At 35.3% G+C, this 25019-nt stretch overlaps 1 protein-coding gene across 3 annotated transcripts in view; it reads left to right on the top strand.

Moving 5' to 3' along the window:
• The window catches only part of LOC109091666 (RNA-binding protein Raly-like), a 74024-nt gene that overhangs the window by 19915 nt on the left and 29090 nt on the right, over window positions 1-25019 (top strand). The window contains exon 3 of one of the 3 annotated variants that reach the window (XM_042726516.1): window positions 9528-9564. The exons of 1 other annotated variant lie outside the window; for it this stretch is intronic. The gene's annotated coding sequence lies outside the window, so the exon portion shown is untranslated. Of the gene's footprint in view, window positions 1-9527; window positions 9565-17887; window positions 18378-25019 lie in introns of those variants that run through there. One more of the 3 variants, XM_042726517.1, reaches the window with a different exon arrangement.

The raw sequence follows: 25019 nt of genomic DNA, 5'->3' as shown, positions 1-25019 counted from the left end.
TATGCATTTGTGTTTGTGCATGTTTGTGCATGTGCACATTTGAGTTTATTTCATTTAATTTCAAATTGTTTTCTGATTATTTGAAGTTTGCATTCAATTGCAAACCTTTTTTTTTTTTTTTGCCTGAAGACAACGTGAGTGATGTTTGTCAGTGCAGAATTCACCTCCACTGTGCTAGGATGCTCTGGGTGGTTTGCCAAATCTCTGTGATATTCTGGTCCCCAGTTCTCTTTCAGTGTAAGTCTTTATGGTCTGCCAGGTATATTTAGTCTGAGGCTATTATGTCTAACCATTAAAAACAGTGAATTGTGTTTGTGTGTTTATCTTGTGCATTGGTGTGTTTGTTTGGAAGAATTGTTGGCTAGTGATTTATACATTACGTAATATCCTTTACATTGCAGAATGTAAACATTGTAGTTTACGTTGAACTTATTCTATAGCAAACCACATTTGAAGAATTACGCTGATCTCCAAAGGTCTTTAATTAATGGGTGGATTCCTCATTAAAAATAAATAAATATTATATTATATTATATTATATAAAACACATTTTAATTATTAACTTATTATTACACTGTAAAAAGGTTATTTTTGAAGATTATTGGAGGACGTTTTACAATAAATTATTATTTCAGCCTTTCTACTTTAAAATTTCCTGTTTAATTCAGTTCAGTTTCTTTGTAATTAATTGTGAAATTGACTAGCAATTTCTGAGTGAAAATTGTTTCTAGACCACTTTTTAAGTCTAGTTATGTTTATTTGACATAATTTAATAATGTATTAAAATAAAATAATAATAAAATAATTGAATTAGTGTAATTATAATCATCATTAAATAATAAGAAATAAATAATACATAATACAAAAATGAATAATAAATAAATCATGGGAACATACATTTTAAGAAAAATTGCCTATTTCTTATCAAGTAATGTGACAAAGCAAAAAAAAACATAGTGTTTTTCTTTTGATTTTGGGAGTGAAACATGACCCAAACATGTTCTTGGCATGTTTCATGTGATTTTCCCAGATGCTGGCATGTGCGTGACCAGTGGATCAAGTGAGAGAGAGACTTATTGGGTATGTGAGTGAAGAGAGTGATAATGTCTGAGGAACTGGTCCAAGTCATGTAATCTCACCCTGTGTGTGTTTGCGAGTCTTTGTGAGTGTGTGTGTGTGTGCAGTACACAGTTGAAGAGGGCTTAACAGATTGCTTGCCCATTGAGGTCTGACCTTTACTGTCAGTAGAACACTATAAACCACAGCGCTGTACCCTACAGTCAGGCAGAATACTAACTAGGCCAAGTCCAGCTGTGCCAGCCGTATCTCTTTGCCCAAGGTGGGGATGTGAAACTGAAGATTTCACAGTCATGTCAATGTAATGTGGAGATTTTGAGGGGCCTTTGAACTGCCCCGAAGGATAACCTCTTGGCAAAATAAGATCTAGTTTTCAGACGGATCAGAGTTCCGAGACAGAAAGTATGGCCCGGAACTGATCACTGAAAAAGCCAAAGACAATGGAAAATAATTGACTGGCTCAGGAAAACACATAGTGTACTCCTAAACCATGAGAGTTAAGATTAAGAATGGCTCAGTAAGGCTGACTAGTATTGTGGTTTCATGTCTTAATTCATCAAAGTTAAACTGTAACTCATTTAATGGTTACACTTTATTTTATAGTGTCTTTGTTACATATTATATGTACTTACTATAGTAATAACAATAAATTATGCATAGTTGCATGCAACTAACCCTAAACCAAATCATAATCATAACCCTATAGCATGCAAGTAGATGTTGTTATTTAATATAACTCTTAAAAATGAATTAAACTTTAAGAAGTGCACCTTAAAGCAAATTGTATCCCCTAATTTGACATTTCTGTATACAGGGAAAAATTATCATCATAGTCTTTTAGCATACTTATTTGTTAGTTTCACATTGAATGGTTGCGCTAATATCTAAATATATACCTATGTGGGTATATTTTTCTCATAATTATCCTTAATATAATAATAATTATTAAAATATTTTACCATATAATTATATCAGAATATATTAAAATAAATCTATGAAAAAAGAACGTATGCAAAAAAGAATGAGCAATACAAAAAAATAACAATTAATTAATAAAATGTATTATACACACACACACACACACACACACACACACACACATATGTGTGTGTGTGTGTGTGGGTGTGTGTGTGTATTCCTAATAATGGTAATAATCATTTATTTACCAGTATTTGCCATGCTATTATATCAGTATATATTAAAATACATTTACAAATGCATGAAAAAAATAATCAATATAATTTTTAATACAAATCAAAATATTAATTTATTAATAAAATGTATGATACACACACACACACACACACATGCACGAACACATACACACATATTTATTCATTTGTACTGCATTAATAAACTGCATTAATAAAAAAAAAATTTCTACGATAGATAGATAGATATATAGATGGATATATGTATAGATGGATAGACAGCTGTATGAATGTTATTATTATTTTTGGTACTCTCAACCATCTGTTGTCAGTGCTGACAAGTTCAGATTGCGTCTGTCACACCGCAGGCTGTTTGAGGACCAAATCTTTCCCTATCTCAGAGCGCTATGACGTTAAAGTGGTGTTTAGAGTACTGGCTGTCCTCAGTTTGCCCCCTGTACAGCAGCAGCAGCAGCAGCACCCGTTTAGTTAAAGTCACAGCTTTTAAAAATCTGCCAGGCACCGCGGTGTGTATGAACATTAAAGTCTCTCACTGCTTCAACTATCAAGAAGGTGTATATGTGTGTGTGTTTGTGTACCAGAACAATCCCTTAAATGAAATTGCTCAGCCAGTGGTCAGTTTCGGGTTGGATTCAGCTTTTTTAATTCAGAGCTCAATTCTCCATTAAGCTGGTTTTGCTTCAAGACTTTGCATTGGACATCATACAAATGTAAACGTAAAAAAAGCCTTGAAATCAAAGCCACACATTTCCACTGGGTTTCATCATTGATTTCTCCATGCCACTTGCTATGTCAGCAAATCAAATTCTCACTGGTTTGCCATGCAGATGCTGAGACAACTGTGTGTGCATCATCTAAACCTCACCAAAGCAAGACAAATATGTGATCGCAGTGTGTACTCGCCGGTATTACAAAGTCTGTTTGTATTGTGCTGGGTATCAGTGCTCCACTGGAGCTCCCTGCATGCGAAGCCTTTAGTGCGTCTTTGCGAGGTTCAAAGACTTCCAGAAATTATGGATGTAAATGGAACAACACAAATGTGACATGAGCAGAATCATACACAAGCCTGCCCCCACTGCGAGATTCACTGTGCAGTGTGACTGTCTTTCATGTCGAATTGTAAATAAATCAGTCAGCCTTGCTTTGAAAAGTTACTGTTTAATGAATACAGATTAGGTGTGGAGGGACTTTTAGATAACTGTTATTACTGCTCTGACACCGTTAAATATTGTTTAGCTTTACGCTAACAGCAGTTTTTCATTTTTTATTTGGATTAAGTTTTTATAACATGCAGATACAGTCATATGATAGAAATTCAGGATATTAGAATGCCTTAAGATTGTGGGGCAAAAAGTCTTAATTATTGTTTAATATCCATTTTCCAATGAAAAATAATGCTAATAATTAAAGCCTATTTAATTAGTGACTTATAACAGGAAACTGTATATTTAAAAAAGAATACTGTATTCTAATAATATCTATCTAAACATTTTAGTATTAAATAATACTTCTGCAAAAACATTCAACTTCTACATAATATGTTCAGATATAATTCATTTTATTGAGGGTCGCAGACTTAGTTTTTTTTATTGAATAATACTTGTGCAACAATTTTCAACTTCTACATGATATGTATTCAAAGGTAAAGTTCTCGAAACTTTATTTTTTTTCTGCAGTTGTATGTTCTGGATATGTGGCCTTGCTTGCTTATTGTCCAAGAGCATCCTCTCCATTCTCATGCTCTGTGAGTGAGAGTTGCTTTCGGCACTTTTCACAGTCCCACACAGCTCCCACTCAAGACCTTGAGACTTCAGCTAATCAGATTCAGGTTTTAGTGCACACTACCTATGAAGATGATAGTGTCGTGGCCTTATCTTGGATATGTTGTCATTTGAAGGTTAGTTATATTAGAGAGATTGAAGAATGTTTAGACAGAAACAAAGTTTTTACACAATGCTGCAAAAAATTTTCTATTTTAAAATATCTTAAAATGTAATTCATTCATGTGATGCGCAACTGAATTTTCAGTATCATTACTCCAGTCTTCAGTGTTGCATGATCCTTCAGAAATCATTCTATGCTGATTTGCTGCTCAAGAAACTTTTTTTTTTTTTTTTTTTTTTTAACTATCAATGATGTTGAAAACAGTTGATGCTTAATATTTTTGTGAAAACCAAGATTAATATATAAGGTATATTTGGGGGTGAAAAAATTTAACTGACTTTGTGAGATCCACCTGGACCAGAAGAGCCTCAGTCCGGTATCTGTCTTGTGAACCTGGTGTCCCTTGAATGAACCTCTGTGGATGTGTGAATGAAAAGTGTGGGTCAGTGACCCTGCTGTGGTCATGTGGGTTTTTTTATCAGTCAAATCCTTAAAGTTCTCCAGCACACCTGAGACATCTTTAACACTGGGACAGAGTGAGAATGGGATGCTGAGTTCAAGCACACACATTCAGACAAACTTTTTCCCATAAATACTGTAAACATTTACTCAGGGGTCAAAGAATGGTGAACCCAGTCTCACCAGGGCAAACCCTAAAAGTCAAAGGTGGTGTTGTTGTATGATCAGAATTCAACAAGCCAAAAGAGAGAGATCTCAGTGTGCTGGTGTTAACTCTGTATGATCTCATCTTTTATAAAATTTGCTTTGCCTTATTGTGGTACTATCGATTATTTTCTCTTCCAAATGTTTTTGAGGAGGCACTGCCTCTCTAGATTCTCTCTAGAGAAGCCGCCCTTGTTGAGAAGTGTCTGGATATGCTTGTTGTACCTGCTTCGAACAACAATAAAAAATTTCACAGCTGATCTGCAGTATAACTGCCCAAGACAGGAACATTGTATTATTTCCTCTCTGCATTATAGGCAGAACATTTACGGAATAACACAAGATAAAACATAGCTACCTTTGACAGCTGCTAAGGCATGACATTTTTTCATTTCTTTCCTTTCCGCTTTAAATTTTTATTTTTCCCTCCATTTAAAGTCAACATGAAAACAAAATGGGTAAGACCAGAAACATGCATTTTTTTTCTTTCATATGCATTCGTGATTTTTATTATACAAGATTCATCAGTGCATGTTATTTTAAAGAAAAAAAATCCATGCCATATATAGACAAATACATACATTGTGTTGACTTTAATGTCTGGGTCCATCCACATCTTTGAATGTCTTATATATGCAATATTTGCTTTGATGTTATTGTGCAGGTCTCTATTTTCATATAGCAGTGATATAATTTCACCACATTGATTTCTGTTTTCATCTTGGTTAGGGGAGCACATCACAACAACGGTTTTGTAGACAATCTCTTCCTTAGATGTTTTTATACATATTCAAGTCAGTGAATCCAGTCCATATGTTGTCTTTTTTATCTCAGGCACTGTGCTGTGCTGTCAGCCTGGTAAAAAAAATATGAGAATCTATGCAACGTGCATCAGAGAACCTCAATTCAATATAGAGGCACCTCAGTTATGATGTTTGGTTCTGATTCAATTCTGGGACGCAGATTGTATAAATACATTTCCGCAGGTTTCCTTTTAGATTCAGTGTAAGCCTTCGAAATGTTTGAAGTGCGGACTAAAACAAGCATGTAAACAGACAAAAGCTCTGTTTCGAAACCTAGTGTGTTGCCTCATTGCCTACTGCCTGCATAATCAGTGGCTTGCAACAGAATACATCAGCACTCTGCATGACAGACTCGATTCAATTGATTTCACTGGAGTTCGGCATTAGAATTTTGGCACAATATTCTAACATAAGTGGATAACACATGCTATTATTGTAATTGAAATTTTTCTGTTGATGTTTTTTAGTGTGTTTTTAGTGTATTGTCATCTTTTTTTAATCAAATTTGGTCAAGTTATTGATCAAAAGTGACAGGAAAGACATTTATAATCTGTTTTTCAAAGATTCTGTTTTTCAAAGAATCATAGCATATCATGGTTTCCACAAAAATATTAAGCAGCACAGCTGTTTTCAACACTGATAATCATAAGAAATGTTTCTTGAGCAACAAATCAACATATAAGAATGATTTCTGGAGGATCATGTGACACTGAAGACTGGAGTAAGGAATAAATCACATTTAAAAAAACATTAAAATATTTTAAATTGTAATAATATTTCACAGTATTACTGTTTTTACTGTATTTTTGATCAAATCAGTGCAGCTTTGGTGAGCATAAGAGCCTTGCTTCAATAACTGACCCTAAACTTTTGAACAGTAGTGTATGTTTTAGAAGACAACATAATTAAGATGCCTTCATACATTATGGAACAACTGTTGTGTATGGAGCACTCCTACAGTATAATAAATGAAAATGTTGTCTAGATAGACATCTCACTAGATTTTGGAACAGAGCATTTGTGTAAGGAAGAAAAGACGAGGATGACAAGTGCAAGGAACAAAGAATAATGGATATTTAATGAAATTTTCAGCATTTCAGAATCCTTGAGAATTAAAATGCCTCTGCTTCAGCAAAAGAAGACATCAGCAGTTATGTGAAAGTGAGTGTGCTCATCTAACAAAGAGTTTCCTAAACACAAGTGTCAGAGCGCCAAAACTGTGATTGATTCTTCTGTAAATGCTACTGCTTTTTATAAAAAGGCAGATTTAAGTTTATTTAGTCAGAACGATTCTTATTAGGTTGTCATAAGTAGGCTATTTGTTGTACTGTCATTCTGTTAATACAGTTTATATTTAATGTGGTATTTCAGCATGGATTTAAATATGGATATCTGCTATTTCTCACTCATTTGTACTGCATGTTTGTTTTTTTTTCAAACCCTTTTGAAAAATGTGGTGTTCAGAATCACATTTCGGATTGGATGAGCCACATTCAAGGTCATTGTGTATGCATATACAGTATATAGGTTAGGGTTATTCACTTTTGAAAAATGTGGTGTTCAGAATCACATTTCGGATTGGATGCGTTAGGAAAAAACATACAGACATTTGCTTCACAGAAATAGAATATAAATGTATAAATACATCCATTTTACATACATGTCCATACATAAGCATATATAATGAAGCATAATTAACATAAAAAAAAAAAAATAAAATAATGTAATAAAAATATAATATTAAAATTAATAATTAAAAAATAATAATAATAATAATAATAATAAAAAAGAAACAAGATAAGATAAAAATAAATAAAATCCCATGTGGAACCAAATGATTCAAATGAATGGATCCCGATCCCCATATCTCACTCGCAGATTAAATCTAAAGCCCACGGAGAGTGGTAAGCAAAGAGTGCCAAGCCTCTATTGCTGACTCTTTGGCACCGTGGACTCTAGCTATTGACAAATCCAAGTAAACAATATCCAAATACATTAAAAGCCAAGCTCGAAAGCAGAGTGAGTGTGGAGGTTTCCAGCGTGTGGCAAGTAGTTTTTTAGCAGCTGTAAGTCCAGCCAACAATGCCCTTCTCTTGTCCAGTGTCAATCCCAACTTTGACAAATCATTCAAAATAAGTGTAGCAGGCGTACAAGGCAGTCTAATCTTAAACAACTTAGAGAGGTTAAAGGCAATCATCTTCCAGAAGTCGGCCAGTGGGATACATTCCCAAAACATGTGAAAGTAACTGCCAATCACTTTGGAGGAACAGAAAGTACAAGTACAATAATCTTTTCGTCAATAACCTGTCATTAAATGAAGCTTCCTAGGGGTAAAATAAACCCTATGTACAAATCTATAATGAATTTGCTGGTGATCAGGGTTTCTGGATGATAAAACCTATATTGATCCACACTTTCCTTTCCCAATCAAATGCGGGTGACAAATCTGGAACATCTCTCCTCCACACTGTGTCCAACGCCAGAGGTCTATAAGCATATCGCAGCAAGAGCCAGTAGAGTCTTGATACAAAACCCCTAGTGCTCCCCGACAGAGTAAAACAATTTTCGAATTGGATGTGATGTGAGCGGAGCTTGTAAGGGGGCACCGTTGCTTTTTAGAGTCGATCTCAACTGCAAATAAAAGAAAAAGGAGGTACGTGGTATACCATGCTTGATGCAAATATTTTGAAAAGTAAGTAACCCCGCCTCCCCATGAATATCCCCAAGTGTACAAATGAATTTTTTTTTTCCCAATCAGGAAATCGAATATGACAACCGCCAATCAGCAATCTCTCATTGTTAAATATTGGAAAGTGTGGGTCCCAGATAGAAAAACAACCAGGCCATTTCTCCACCCTCCTCCATACCAAAAGTAATATGAAATCATAGGACCATTTTTTTCAAACGGCATTGATGGGGTGAGATTTTTGCATACAAAATATTAGTAAAAGATATGGAGCTATCATCCGTTCCTCTAAAGTTCGCCAAGAGACTTGAGCATCAGGGTGAAAACCAGGATAGAAGAGGTCTAAGTGTGAAGGCCCACTCATAGAACTTAAAATTTGGGAGAGACAGGCCACCAGCCTGCCTTTCTCGCTGCATGGTGGTGAGCTTAATACGAGGTCGTTTGCCATGCCACAGAAATTTACTTATTGCTGAGTGCAATTTGCCCCAATATTAGGGGGTGGGGGAAGGGGGAGCATTGAGCTGACAAAATTGATTCTGGGCAGAATATTCATTTTAATTATGGCTACCCTGCCACGGAGCGAATTTGGAAGGTTAGACCACCTGTCCAGATCCGCCACCACTTTGTTAAGTGGTTTTAGAAAAATTGTTTTTAATAGTTTGTCTGTATGGAGGAATAGATGTCTATCCCCAGATAAGTGAAGTTATTAGTAACTGGAATAGATGCAGGGATGGGAGTATTGCACATTGCCTGATTTAAAGGTAGTAAAGCTGATTTCTGCCAGTTAATTTTGAAGCCAGAAAGCTTGCCATAAAGATCGAAGGTAGACAAAATATGTGGGATACATTGCACTGGGTTATTTATATACAATAAAATTTCATCAGCATAAAGTGAAACATGGTGGTGTGTACCTCTAATGGAAATTGGAGAGATTGTGGGAGAACCACGGATGCTTGTGCCAGTGGCTCAAGAGAAAGGGCGAATAACAGAGGGCTAAGAGGACATCCTTGTCTTGATCCTCTCAAGACAGCAAATGGGGAGGAGCTAATTTTGCCCATTGTTTATGAATTTATATTATATTTTTTATAGGGTTAGAAAATTCTATCATCATTTACACATCCTTGTGTCATACTGTCTATTGCGGATTGCAAAAGAAGATATTTCAAAGATCTTGACTTGCATTGAATGGACAAAACAAAAACACTAAGACATTTCTCGAAATATCTTCTTTTGTGTCCACAGAAGAAAGAAAGTCATACAGGTTTGGAACAACAGGAGGGTAAGTAAATGAGAGAATTTTAATTTTTAGGTGTACATTCCTTTTAAATTAGGATTTACATTGAACTCTAATACTATTTATTAAATGCATTTATCATCATGCTGTTGCTGCTGTTTTATTAAAGGAATTTAAAACTGCTACTTGCTTTGCTCAAAAACACCCTTTACCCTGGTAAAATCACTGTAACACATTGTTTTAAGAAGTGGCTAATTACTTTAAAGCTGTGACCTAGCGGTTAGTTCACACACTCTGAGGAAAAAAAAGGTACAAAAGCTATCACTGGGGCAGCACCTCTTCAAAAGGTACTAATTTGTACTGTTGAAGTACTAAAATCCACCCTTTAGGGGTAAATAAGGTACAAAGGTGTACTGTTTGAAAGCGTACCTTCTGACATTGAAAGGCTTATTATGAATCCCGCTTTTGTCATTTCCTGACCCTGTATCCCTCTCTCTACAAATATAGGTAGAAGAAAGTTAAGAAAACATTTATAGAATGAGAAAATTATAAATAAAATTTCAAAATAATTGCTTTCATACCTTGATTCTAAAAAAATAATAGCGCTAACATAAGATGACCTTTTTGCTGATGTACAAGCCGGTGAGAGTGAAGAATGCCATTGTGGGTGGAGCTTTAATTTAGCTTTTCTGATCGGCCATTTATGAGGTATCCATCAGCGGAGCATATATATGAGGGCGATAAATCTGGCACTGGAAGGACGTGTGTGTTCTCGCCCTCTGAGTGGTTTGTATTGCCTGACTGTCAGCTTGATGGATGGTCTTCCGTTTCTGCCGGCTTCGCCAGGTCTCACGGCAGCAGCAATGTCAGCATGTAGCTGGCCAACAGCAGCGCCATAAATTTGATTGACGGCTCAGACACGCCCATTCTAACGAACCTGGACACAGAGGGATTTTAGGAACGTAGACACTTGTTAGTAAGAGCCAGGGTGGAAGAAGCTACACACTAATGTCAAAAAACAGCGATGCAGGCTTCAACCTACTATTATTGCAGTCTGTTGATGTGGAGTGTTTGTGGAGTTTGACGGAAGACAGCGCGGCCTGTCACACAAACCCACTTCACTAAATTCATGCGTTGTGCATATTAATGAACGTCATTGATGGAGATGGAGAGCTCTTCCAAATATCATAAATATGCAAAGATTCCCATTACTTTGCTTGGATGGGGTTTTTAATTTTGGTGGGGGTAATTTATGTATTTGGGCTTGTGAAATGAGCAGAGAACAATCGGCAGTTGTCTAAAAGGAGTGGCTGCAGCTCTTTGTGTTATTAGTGCATGTGAAAACAGAGGAAAAGTGACATGATGAACTGGGTTTCAGACAATCGGTGAAAGCATGCAGATTGAAATGGAAATGGAAATTGATCAGTGGTAGCAGAGCCCTTAAATTGTGACAGACTGTGCAAATTTGGGATTGTTATTTGTGCAATAATCTAAATGCATTTAATTTATTTTTATCGTGCCAGGTGTTAGGGCTGAGCGATACAGTATGTTGAATGTTCAAAATAATTTTATGATGAATTTTGTGATGTTTTTATTTGGCAAATTTGTTAACTAAACACATCATTTGACAAGTTTGGCCATCTTTCCTTGTCTTTTGATCCAGGAGAGCATTAGATTCACTCATTTTCGAAACTCATTTTCACAAATCAGTCCAGATTTTCTATTTCAGTTGAATCAAACATTCATACAATCTTTTTTGCGGCATCCAAAAAAATTATAAAATAAAAAAGATTAAAGTGTTAAGTGTGCATTTATTTTTTTCAACATATTTGAATGTAAATAAATATTATTTAATATTATTCATTGTTATATTGGTGCATATGAATGCAAATTATGAAATAATAATTCTTCTTTGTGTTCATTAAGTGAAAAAAAGTGTCAAAGACACATTAATTATTTTAAGATTTTTTTTCTGTATTTTGCTTTTTTATAATTTGGTGTGTGTATATATATATATATATATATATATATATATATATATATGCATGTATATTTCATTGCAAAAAAATATATATTTATATATACTTTTTCATCATTTTTAGTATAACATTTTTAGATTTTTGACTGCAATGAAATTTTGGCTTGTCTTCATCCTTTGAAGCCATTTAATAAATCATAAATTATAACATATGTATTATAATTATTATATATTAAACTTATTATATATATATATATATATATATATATAGAGATATATATATATATATATATATATATATATATATATATATATATATATATAAACAAAACTTGAAAAAGACCAATGTTTTTGTCGTATGATTCATTTAAAGGTTTTAGTATTTTTACTAAATAGAACTACAATAGAAGCTCATAACCAGCTCATAATCCCTGAATCATTGCTACTCCCTGTATCTTTCAACACTGTTCTAATTGTTTTGTGAACACAAGTCTTTGTGGCAGACTGTGTTTGGCATGTTATATCAGTGAGGAAACAGCACTTTCTGCCCTGCTAAACATCCTTTGCGGTTGTTTAGGTCTGCTTGTTTGACTCTTTATAAAGAGTTACACTGGTGTTCCCCCTGAGAGGACGGGAGAGCAGGGAGACGAGAAGAATGGCTGCTGTGCAGATTGCTTTGAGGATAGATTGCCAGTTTCAAACTGCCATAGACACAATCAAAGTCTCATTGCAGCAGAGGTGATTTTCTACATCCTCTACTTGACGCATCAATCAAAATGCATCTAATGAAATAACACATTAATCCCTGATGCATAATGTCTGCGAACAAATGTCATACAATGACATTGAGGTCTTATTGTTTAATCTTTCAGGTATTTCACTTAATATCTTTTAGAGGTGCCTAAAATTAAAGTGCCATTGTGCTGTTTTTTAATTGTGTGCTCATGTGTTCGACGGATGTCTTTGACCATTGCATCATATCTTTTTGTTTTTCCAGTGTCTCCCTTGTGAGCTTGTTTTGTGACAGCAAAGCAAACTGCAAAATTCATTTAGAACCTAATATTTTTTTTGTGGTCTGTTTCAATGTTTTTGAATGCACAAACACTTCTATGTGTTCCTGGATCAACATCTGTTGTCCTCTCAAACAAATCATCCTTTAAAAGTTATTGGTTGATAAAGCCCTGATTGATTAATAGAAATTTTATTGGTGAAATCACAGGAAGCTACACTGAAAAAGAAAGTGATGCAGGATTTATTTTGAAAATGATTTTCATTCCAAAATAACACATTTCACAAATAATGACAAAGAAACAGCAAGTAACTATGGAAGCCGAGGTTATATCTCACAGTTTGTATTTTTTTTATACTCCAAATATAAATTCAGAATTGTGAGATATATATAAACTTAAAATTCTCACAATTCTTAGTCTATTAGCAATTCTGCGAGAATTGTGAGATATAAACTCAGAATTGTGAGATAAAAGGTTGCTTCCATAAGTAACTCTTTGAATTAAATGTGAAATTTTGAAGTAGAAGGACTAAAATGTTTTTTTTCTTGTAAAACATTCTACTTTCTTGTAAAAAAAAAAAAAAAATTACTGTGTACATTTCAGAGAGAGATTCTTATTGATACTTCACTTTCTTATTATACTATAAGTATCTTCTTGAAACTTTGTATCTCTTTCTCTTGAAATGTCCTTTATTTGTCTCTAATCAACCTTCTATGTTTTTTTCTCTCCATTTATCAGCCTTCTGCATTTTTTCTTAACTCCGCTAAAAAACACTCTTGATTGTTGTGCCAATTCGTTCGAAATAGTAAGACCCCTCCAGCCTCTTGTAAATGATTGTACGCAGTGCCAGAGCTCTCTGCAGGTCTAATTAATCTATCCTCTATGCAGGTAGGAGTAAATTATCACAGGAGGACATGGTATCTTTGGGGGTGGACACACTCCTGTGTTCTTTGTGATGGCGTGTGTGTATCTGTGTTGAGGTTGGGGTCGTTGCGTGTTCCCCGCCTCTATTTCCAGAGACCTCAAAAGGTGGTTTGATCTCTGCTAACAAGTAGCTAGAGACCAAAGAACCATTGATTCCTGGCATGAATCCTGCTCTCTTGACTTCTCTGCTCTCCTGAGAGACAATTGGCAGGGTAAATCAGACTCTTCGCTTTGCGTTTTCACCTGGATATGTCAACATTTTCACGTTATACTGTGTTGTCATGGAATCATGCATCCAGAAGCTTCTTTTAAAGATTATTATTTTGTTATTTTATAGTTATACTACTTATTTAATTTTATTGTTAATCTTGTTTATTTTAATATTATTAATATTATTGTTTATTTTATTATTTTACACTATTACTGTACCATTGCTGATTTTTTACATTTTAAAAAAAAAAAATTATTGTACAGCACTTTGGCTAAATGTCTCTTGTATTTAAATGCATTTATTGTAGATTTAATTTAATTAAATTTTTTAAAAAACATCCTCTGGTTATTTTTATTTTTATTTTTAATTTTATTTTCCACTAATAATATTGCTGTTAATTTATAGTACAGCACTTTGGCTGAATGTTCTGTTGGTGGTGAAAAGAGGTTTATATTATTATTTTATTTGATCTTATTTTTTAAATAATCTGTCTTAAAAATAGACTTGTCTGAATGGATGGATGGATTGATAGACTGTTGCATGAATGTTGCATGTAAATCTCTTTTCTATAGCACAGGGGTTACCATGTAGACATGATTTCATGGCTGGTCCTAAGTTGAAGGACAGGGAGAGGAGGAGAATGTTATAGGAGGGGGATGTTATTCACCCGATCTGACCACATGCCATATATCTTGGAAGGTCCTGCCACATTAGCATTGGCTTGCCCTGAGCACTGCTGTACAGTGAAGCAGGATCAGCTCCTGACTAATGAATACCACGGGGTGTTTCTCAGCCCCTCAGTCTTATACATCTGTTTGTAGAGAGAATGGTAAGTTGGCTCAGTGTTCAACATGCAGGAGGAACATTCTGCCTCTAAAGATGTCTACATCTCAGCGCACTCAGACTTAGACAGATGTGACACAGCTAAAGAGGAAACATTTGGAACAAGGGACTGATAATTCTGAGAAGAAAGTCAGAATTGCAAGATTAAACTCAGTATTATGATTTTTTTCTCAATATTATGTTTTTTACATTTTGCTCTGAATTCTGTGTTTACATTTCACAATTCTGACTTTTATTCTCTCAATTGTGAGTTTGTCTCACGAATTGGACTTGCCAGAATTGCAAGTTTTTCACAGTTGCGCAATTCTAACTTTTTTCTCAGAATTGTGAGAAATTGAGAAAAAAAAGTAAATTGCAACAGTAAATTAAAAATTATGATTTTTTTTCTCAGAATTCAGAGTTTCATCTCAACAATTCTCACTTTTTTTAGAATTTAGAATTTTTTTTTTTAACTTAAACAAGCTTCAGTAGAAAACTTATAGTTTGGTTATTTTAAACTGTGATAATATTTAACTATATTTTTAGCAGAAATACTACAATATTACTGCACCACATTCTTGTATTCAAAATCAACAGCAGTGTCAGTGCAGCGACCTGTCGGGAATTCATCAGAAGATTTCTGCAGGTTGCATGAGTTGGTGTTGTACTGGAAATCTATAATGTAAAGCGTGAACAGAGCAGTTCCCTGGGATGCCCCATTGTTCCTCAGCATCTCCTGCCAGCAATCCAAGAATCTCACAGACTGCCGACTGTCAGCCTTTGATTTGAAAAAACTGCAGCTATTGCCCAGAACACTTGATACAGAATACCCCTATAAATGATTTATTCATGAATCGCTTTTTTCTTTGTGCTGCTTTAAGGAAAAAATTATGTTGACTATGCATTTGGTCAATATTTTTTCATTCTGTAGGGTCACATACTAGGAGAATGATTGCCTTGTTCAACATTAATTAACTTATATTATTATTAGAGACTGAATTAGTGTGTTTAATGTAGAGGAACACCACGGCAATGTTTTATTAAAAATTCCCTTTTCACCTTAAGTGAGTGAGTGAGTGACGTGACATTCAGCCAAGTATGGTGACCCATACTCAGAATTAGTGCTCTGCATTTAACCCATCCGAAGTGCACACACACAGAGCAGTGAAACACACACACACACTGTGAACACACCACCCGGAGCAGTGGGCAGCCATTTTTTTATGCTGCGGCACCCGGGGAGCAGTTGGGGGTTCGATGCCTTGCTCAAGGGCACCTAAGTCGTGGTATTGAAGGTGGAGAGAGAACTGTACATGCACTCCCCCCACCCACAATTCCTGCCGGCCCGAGACTCGAACTCACAACCCTTTGATTGGGAGTCCGACTCTCTAACCATTAGGCCACGACTCCCCCGCACGACTCCATTGTATTACTATTATTATATAAAACAAGGTGCCCTAATTTTTTAAGTTGAAATATGAATGTAATATGGTGACAAACAGTTCTATGTTAATTATTAAATGTGTTTGGATTCATTTACATACCGCTGAGGCCAAGAAGTCACTAGGGAAGGTGGTGGTTACACAGTTTGATAGTTTAACACTTCAAACAGCTCATTAAGATTCTGCAAAGAATCACAGACGTACATAAAGATGTGATATGAATAAGGGACTTGTGTCCCTCCAAGGACCAAAAATGTGGTTCATATTCAAACATGCTGTTACTGAGTTAAATAGGAAGGTGATGGTTAACAATAAGTGGAAGGCAAGTATGAGTTTTCCGTTCCATAAATGTGTGATTTTTAACCCATTTTCTAATCACAGTTCCACAAAACATTAACATAATCCCAACGCCAGTTCCACTTCAGAGATGAATTAACTGTTTTTTGTCATCGGATCCCTGTCCGTGCATAATTATCAGAATGTCTCAGACGTCACTGCCCTTTCAATGTCATCACACATTGATTCACATTCCGACGCCGTGGGTTCATCTGACTCTGATATGCTGTGATTAAGATAATTAATCTGAAATAAGGATCTTCATCTGGATTTGGCGAGAAGTAATTATAGCGATGATTTGCAAGCTATCAGAATGACCGCGGCATTATGGCCGTATGGCACCGCAACCAAATCAACGCAGTGTTGCAATCAGACACGCTTCACTTGAACCATTTCTACCGCTCCCCCTCTCTAAACAACCGCCACAGCTTTTGCTCTGTGTATTATGAATACCCTGTTATTTCCTATTGCGGGTGGATCAGCGTTCAACCAAGTTCAAACAAAGAGAAAGATAATTGAGTGGATAATCATTCATGTGGTTTTGCGCCTGAATTTAGCCATGAACTTTTGAAGCAAGGATTGTGATACGCTCACTTTGAATTAAAGGCTTTGACATTTATTGTGGGCAAATGTGATGCAATTTAAAATCATAGTTAAACCATATGGATTTCCTTTTGCGATTAAGCAAGGTCAGTGTATTGACACAGAGGTGATTAAATAGTTCATTGAGCCCTCCGATGGTCATGTTTGCTCTAATTGATTACTGCTGATGCTGCAATTGTTATTAACGGTGACTAATGCCAAAGCTTTTGGGTAAATGTAAATATTTATGTTTTTATTGTATTAAAACATCTGTATTCAATGTGTTGAAAAGAAAATGCAACTGCGTTTTTTCCTCCATTCTGATCTGTTTATGATAATCTAAATTGTCCGTGAGGCAAAACGGGTTCTTTAAATTAGTATTGAATTAATAGAGTCTGTACTCAAATAACCACCATCTGTAGCATCTGCAGTGCAGTTAAACAATGTGCTGACCATAAACAATACACAAGAAGAAAATTCATATCAGACTTTTATATTTAACCATTTAACATAGCAAATGTTAAGACATTTTAAAATTAATTAAATTATTCTTTTCAAGTCAACACACAAATTAGTTATTTTATTTTATTATTTTCCTTAAGGGAGGGAGTCAGTTGGGTTCATATATACACAGAAATTGTAAAAAAAAATAAAATAAAAAATAAAAATTTTATTATGTTTCTGTTTCCATTTTAATGAATTAAAATGATGATCTGTTAAGCATTGAATAGTGTATAAGGTACATGGGCCTGTAAAGGTTAAAACACCTTTATTAGACAAATCTGACCATTTAATTTTTATGGCTAGCATACAATGACTGACTAGAATGTGGCCATTTTAATTTTTTTGCCACCCAAAACTACTGTATCATCACAAGTCAAGACATTTGGTTACAAACCAAAAACAAGAAAACAGAAAGAAAAGAATAAGATATTTTGCAGTGATATCATTTCATTATGCATCAACACTAATAAATAAATCTTGTCAATATTGGTGCTAATATTAGTGCTTTTACACTTTTCTAAAAATGCCATGGAGTGAAAATTCTTCTAGCAATTCTTCTATGAATACTCAGCTCATAAAAGTTTACTTTTGATTCAAAAAGCCTTTTGTAGTTAGAAAAGTATTTTTCCAAAAGCCCATAACGTCATCGCAATTCTTTGCCATGTTCCTTCCCTCAGCTTTTTTACATTCTTATTGTGACTGTATATGTTTGAAATCACAGCTCTTTGTTAATGTAGGCTAAAGTCTCTTTTCACTCTTCTGAGGCTCAGGAGCGCAGAGACAGAGCAAACATTTCTTTGTACCTCTCCTTTTCTTCCTTCCTCGTACCTTATGTCTCCTCCCTACCTGCTCCCTCTTTCTCCTTCTCCCAGAGCAGTCTTTTAAGTATCTTGCTGTATTCTCTTCTCTCCTCTCTTCGGGTCACAGACATCAAAGAAAAGTGTGCAGAATGCCTCTTTATTCTGACAACAGCCCGAGAGAGTATCTGACTGCTGAAGACGGCAACGGCGGTGGTTCAGGAGAGGAGAGATGAGTGAACAACGTTTATTGTAAGCAAAAAATAGGATACAGTTTAATTTAACGGTCCATTAACAATCTATTAATTTAAAAAAATATGCAAATGTGTGATTAAATATAGAGGTGGTATTGTGACAGCGGTGATTGAGATCTGAAATGCATTTTGTATGCACGTCTGTGATCTTGTAATGAATGGCCAAGACGGGTCTGAGCAAGGTGACGTGACAGGTGTCAATCAAAAAGACAAAAGTACTCTCAGTGTTGTCAATGGAGTCAGTCAGCGTTTGCTCAGTTCGCATAATTTTGGGTGGTCCTGCTGCTAGTCCTGTTAAGATGAATGTGAATTCTAACGGATCACATTCTTGAGGTGTTAACAAGCTTAATTAAAGGGACATATCGCCGAAAAATTAATATGCTGTCATCATTTACACACCCTCACTGCAAACCTCTACACTCTTAAAAATAAAGGTGCTTCAAAAGGTTCTACAATCGATGCCATAGAAGAACCATTTTTGGTTCCACAAAGAAGCATTCAGTGAAAGGTTCTTTAAAGAACCATCTCTTTCTTAACTTTTTGTAATCTGAAGAACTTTCTTTCGCCACAAAGAACCTTTAGTGAGACAGAAAGGTTCTTCAGATGTTAAAGGTTCTTTATGGAACCATTTAGACAAAAAGGTTCTTTTATGGCATCATGAAGCATCTATTTTTAAGAGTGTATGATTTATCTGCTTTAAATATTTTGTGGTGTTACCTGCAGAAGATATGTTAAAGAATGCTGGTAATCAATTGTTTTTTGTCCCCTTTGATTTCTATTGTATTTTATTGTTCATACAGTGGAAATCAATGTTAACCCTTTATTCACCCTTGTTCCAACTGCACCAAACAGTTCAGGTTCCTATTGACGTTTATTGTTTTTATTGTCCTTACAATGGAAATCAATGCATTTTCTATCATTTGCAAAATGACATATTATGAAGATTGCTGGTAACCAAATGGTTTTGGTTGCCATTGAGCTCCATTGTATTTTTTTCCATACCATGGAATCAGTGGTAACCAAAAGTCTCTGGTTATCAACATTCTTTGGTTTATCTTCCTTTATGTTCCCCAGAAGAAAGAAAAAACAGCATTAGGGTGAGTAAATGATGACAGAATTGAGATTTTTGTGTAAATGATCCCTTTAAGCAACCTGTAACCTCGAGCTGGTGTTACTCCCCTTTATTTTTCTCTCTTCACACCATTTAAAGACTGAGAAGAGTTTCTGGATCGTTCTGCTATGAAAGCAGCACAGGCAGCTTCACTCTGACGGATGATCCACTAAGCTGAGCAGAAACCTTGAGTGTCAGCCACAAAACCTTGAGACGGGGAGCACATAATGAACCTCCCCTTCAGCAAGCCAAGGAAAGAAAGAGAGGGAAGAATGAGAAGAAAGACGAGATAAATATACAAGGCTTGGAGGAGAGGGAAGTATTAGCATTACTATGGCTGCATCCCAGTTTACATACTCATACTTCACACCAAAAGTACAGTAAGCTTCTCTGAAAGGAAGGTACATCGTTTTGGGCAGCAGTTATGGACTGGAGGGTCATGACTACATTAAATATGGGTTCACTTGCAATAAGGATAAATACATGTCAGCTTTTGGCATTTCGGTTCAATAATGAGTCAAGAAAAGATGTGCTCCGCTTCTGAATATGCCTACTTCCCTAATGTAATGTATGCCAAAGTGAGCTGAGGAGCCATTTGAAAAGTTTAAAAAGTTTTTAAAATTTAAAATAACTGAGTAGCTATTTTTAAGTATAGGTTCTTCGAGTATCATGTTAATTTGTTCATGTTATACTATAGACTACCAATCAAAAGTTTGGAGTAGGTAAGAAGCATCAGCATGGTATGCATTGATTTGATTGAAAATACAGTAAAAACAAGATTGTGAAATATTATTACAATTTAGGTGTTTTCTATTTTAATATATTTTAAAATGTAATGGCAAAACTGATTTTTCTCCAGTCTTCAGTGTCATATGATCCTTCAGTAATTGTTCTTATATGCCGATTTGTTGCTAAAGAAACATTTCAAAGTATTAATTTAAACATAAAAAATAACTGCATACTAACTGTACTACTAACTGTACTAATCAAAAAATGTTAAGCAGTTGTATAATTTAAATTTTAAATTTAAAGTTAATCATTTAAATTAAACAGTTTCTAGTCCCCATTGACTTCCACAGAATTTTTTCCCCCATACTATGGAAGTCAGTGGCTACCAGTCACTGTTTGGTTACCAACATTCTTCAAAAGATCTTCTTTTGTGTTCAGCATAAGAAGAAAATCAGGTTTGGAACAATGTGTGGTACATGTAAATGATGACAAAATTCATTGATTTATAAATTAATTTATAGTAAATTACTTTATAGTTGATATTGTATCACAAGTCAAAGAACATGGTGTATACATGCATACCTAAATATCATACTTTATCAACAACTGAATTAATTTATTAATTTATCACACTGAAAATGGTATATCAAGCTGTGTGTATTGCATTATGGGATACAGTACCCAGTGTAACATTTTGCTCATGTAGTCATCTGGGTATTCCATGTGTTTAGAAAATTTGCATACTACAATACATGCTACATACGGCATATACAGAAGTAGAGTAGCTATTCTGAACATAACCTTTACGTTAGTACTGTATATAGGACACATAGTATGAGAATTTGGATGCAGTGTGTGTGTCTGATAAAGCAAAAGAGAAATAAAGAGAGATATGGGTGCTTACAAAACATGTAGCGTCTGTCTCTAGCTGCCAATTGGAAGTAACGTACTGCTTGCAAGAGCAAATTAGCCTCCAGGGAGTTCTTCATCTCAAATTGAAATTGACAGAAGGTGACAATCACAAACTCATTAAAATACCTCTGGCAGAGGTCGGCCTTATGCTGGGCCAGCGCAGGCCAGACAGTCTATCAACAGGGGGGAGATAAATTAAATATTTCATCTGGGGCTGGAAATGGGGTGGAGTTTTGTTTCTGGCCTTTCACATTATTTAACTTGGTAACTTGTCCAGAGAGTTTAAAGTATTCTGCATTGTCCGACCTGCTAAGTTTAAACGCTGCATGTTAGTTATTGGCAGTAATGTTTTTATAGCTGCTTGGCCAGTGTGTTTAGAGGTGCTGTGATAGATCTCATTTAGAGAAGGCTAACCTGATGTTCTTAGTAAATCTGGCCACATATAGCCATTTGTGCACCGCTTTTGAGGCATTTGGCTGGGAGAGCCTGCTATGCAGTCAAGGTTTGGTCTGTTTGGATGAAAGCATGTGCCTCAGTGTTCATCCCACCCATTTGGCAAGTGCTGGTCATTAGCGGTGATTTTTGTTTCTTTTTCTCTCTCTCTCTCGCTCTCTCAATTCATTACTAATGACTAGCGGCACAGCTTGTGTGTGCCAGCCTTTTAGCATTTGCAATATCGACTGTTGATCTTTTGTGATTCGGTTTAATCCACTGGAGTCGAGTGGCGTGCGGTGTGTAGCATGCATGAAGGGAATTAGGTGTCTCTCAGGCAAGACTTCATATCCAAAACAGTGACTGCTGTGATAGCTTCTTCACGTGTCACTGATATGAAACGCTTCACATAGGTAGCAACTTGTCACACATGCTCCATTGGAAACAGTTGTGAGCTTCATGGGAAGAGAGCTATTGTGTGCAGTCTTTATTTATAGTGCCTTTGACATGTTCAGGCATGTTTACGGAAAATAGATTTGTACGCTTCTGTGTTTTTGGGGGTTTTTTTTAACTGTATGAATCACAATTGATTGCGAAAGACATTTGTGTTTTTAAGCTAACAAATCATTGCTCTAATAAACACAAAAATACATAGCACATACTTTACATACAGTATATAATAAGAAAAGAATGTTATACTTTTCTATATCATTTATACTGTACTGTAACTTATGTGTATGTTTATGTGTATTTATAGGGTCTGAAATATTCGGTTTATAATATTAATTTTACAAATGTGAGCCTTTTTAATTTTTACCTAATACATAATGTAAAGCTGTTTTTGCACTGATGCAAGGCTTGTCATTCTATTATGTATAATCTTAAAGTTTTGGTCATAAAGTTGAAGTGACTTGTATTTTCATAGAGTATTTAATTGACATTATTCATCTTTATTGTATTTATTGAATAAGTTAATACACAAAAAAAAAAAAAAAAATTGGTTGAATGTGCTGCATTAAAAACTATATTATGTGATATTTTTTGTTACCGTGATATAAAATTAGTTATACTCTGATGTAAAGATTTTCATCATACCCCACCCCAACAGTAATATTGTGAAATATTATTACAATTTCAAGTTACTGTCTTCAATTTAAGTATATATAATTTATTCCTGTGATGCAAAGCTGATTTTCAGCATCATTACTCCAGTCTTCAGTGTCACATGATCCTTCAGAAATCATTCTAATATGCTGATTTGCTGCTCAAGCAATGTTTCTTATTATTATTATTATTATCAATGTTCAAAACCATTGTGCTGCTAATTATTTTTTTTTTTTTTTACTTTTTTAAGGATTATTTGAATAATATAAAGTTCAAAGGAAACTAAATATATTTGAAAAAAAAAACAAATATTTTTAATGCTGCAAATATCTTTACTGTCACTTTTGAACAGTTTAATGCATCTTTTCTTTGCGGATGTATAGTACAGGTACAGTATGGTATTGCATAGTATAGTATGCATTAGATTTTGACCTAAAGAAAGTGCTTTATAATGCAGTCCAGGCAGCTCACTAGATTTTGAAAAACAGCCCCTATCTTTCTCTCTCTTTTGCTTGGTCATTCCTTCTGCTTTCTTCAGTCTCTTTTTTTTTCACCCATATTCCCCTACACTTCCCTTTTTTCCCTTAAATACTGGGTCAGGCTAGCCTTTCCTTATCCTCTCCTGCTCATTCCTCCTTTTAGCCTCCAACCATCCTACATCCTCTCATATACTCTTCCGTTCTCCACCTCATCCCCCTCATCTATGTGTGTGGGTTAAATGTATAAGAAGGAAAGGCCTAGGCTTGTAGAAGGAGAGGCCTAATGAAGAATGTATCGATTTCCTATAAGAAGGATTTAATCAAAGTCCCACGACACATCCACTGGGACAGAAGCCTCGCTACAGCACCAAATTACACTTCATACACCATCTATTTTTCAGCCACGGCGATAAATGGAGGTGCCGAGCAGATAGATGAGAGTCCCTCCAGCTCGTTCATCATACCCAAACTAGAGGAGGAAAGCAAAGTGATTGAGACGGGCAGCAACAACAGCCAATGATGAATAGACCGGGCGGAGTCGACGGGGCGGGAACAGCATTCCCCATTGAACGAGAAAGCTTTAATTGAATTTGGGAAGAGAAGGTTATATGAATGAATGATTCATTTGATCTGTAAAAAAAATATGACATTATGTGCTATGTTGTTGTTGCATAGAGCATTTATATTTTATTAGACAGTAAAAATAAGTAATTCAATTGACTGAGCTGTTACTACGGCTCATTACGCACTACAGTGGAGGAAAAGTTTACTAGCACAACCAATCTGATGTGGATTTACATCAGCAAAATGCGGTTTGTCAGCAAATACAAGGATTAGCGCTTGGATTTGAATATGCAAATTTTATCCAAACACAAGCAAATTCTATATTTGGCTAATTAATACCATAAAACAATGTCCTCTAAGTGTGATTATCCCTGATTTTGTGAAAATAAAGAAAACAAATATTATTTCAGTATATTAGATTTAAGGGTATTCTGCCTGAGATAATGATTCTCTTTGTCACCAGTTCAATATCTGGAACCATAAACAATTACATACAGTATTTCTGCAGGTCTTAAAAGCCTAGAGTAGGCCTTCACAATCCAAAATCACATTCAGGTTTGGCTTCATTCCGATATATTCTTTTCTTGCCCATGAATATGTCACATTACTGAAGCGAAATGAGTTGCAAATGCTGTTGGCTTCAAAGCATTTTTCAATTAGAAGGTACATACATTTTAGAGACATTTTCTCCCTTTTTTCTTATCAGGCTACAAATGAAGGGCCTTTTATGTTTCTGTGTTAGTATCCTGCACATGCTGGGCTTGAAAGACCCCCGCTGGTAAAGTATGCTGTAAATTGTTGTACAATAGTTCATCTGCATAGCTGCTCCTTGATTGGAGTGGCTGCAGTGCAGTGCCACTCGGCCGAGAGAAGTGAGTCTAAATTGTTTTGCCCCAGAAACATCGACTAAATCAAACCGGTATTGTTGTCTGAATACGACACAGACAGAAAAACAGCAAACGTCTGCTATTTGCCTCGAGAGGTATTGAAAAAGCTAGATTTAAAGCTAGTCTCTCTGAGCGACTGATAGATGCATAAAAAATCTGATTGGGAACTCGTAATGAATGTGTTTGCACCACAATCCAAACAGAAGGCATGAAAGTTTTCTGATGCTATTGAAAAGTTGTCAACTTTTGATTACTTGTAATGTTTGTTACAGCAAATTTTGGCTTTTTTTTTTTCTTCTCTCACTCAGCGATTTGAGAGAAAACACTTCAGGTTGTGTGATTTTAAAATATCTACAAAGACACGCCAAACAACAGATGGTTTTATATAGGACAGTGTGCATTATTTACGATATTCTAATCCA

This window comes from Cyprinus carpio, chromosome B6 (assembly GCF_018340385.1).
Source record: "Cyprinus carpio isolate SPL01 chromosome B6, ASM1834038v1, whole genome shotgun sequence".
Lineage (NCBI taxonomy): Eukaryota > Metazoa > Chordata > Actinopteri > Cypriniformes > Cyprinidae > Cyprinus > Cyprinus carpio.
Note: the sequence above shows the minus strand (reverse complement) of the source record. Positions and strands in the feature narration are given on the sequence as shown.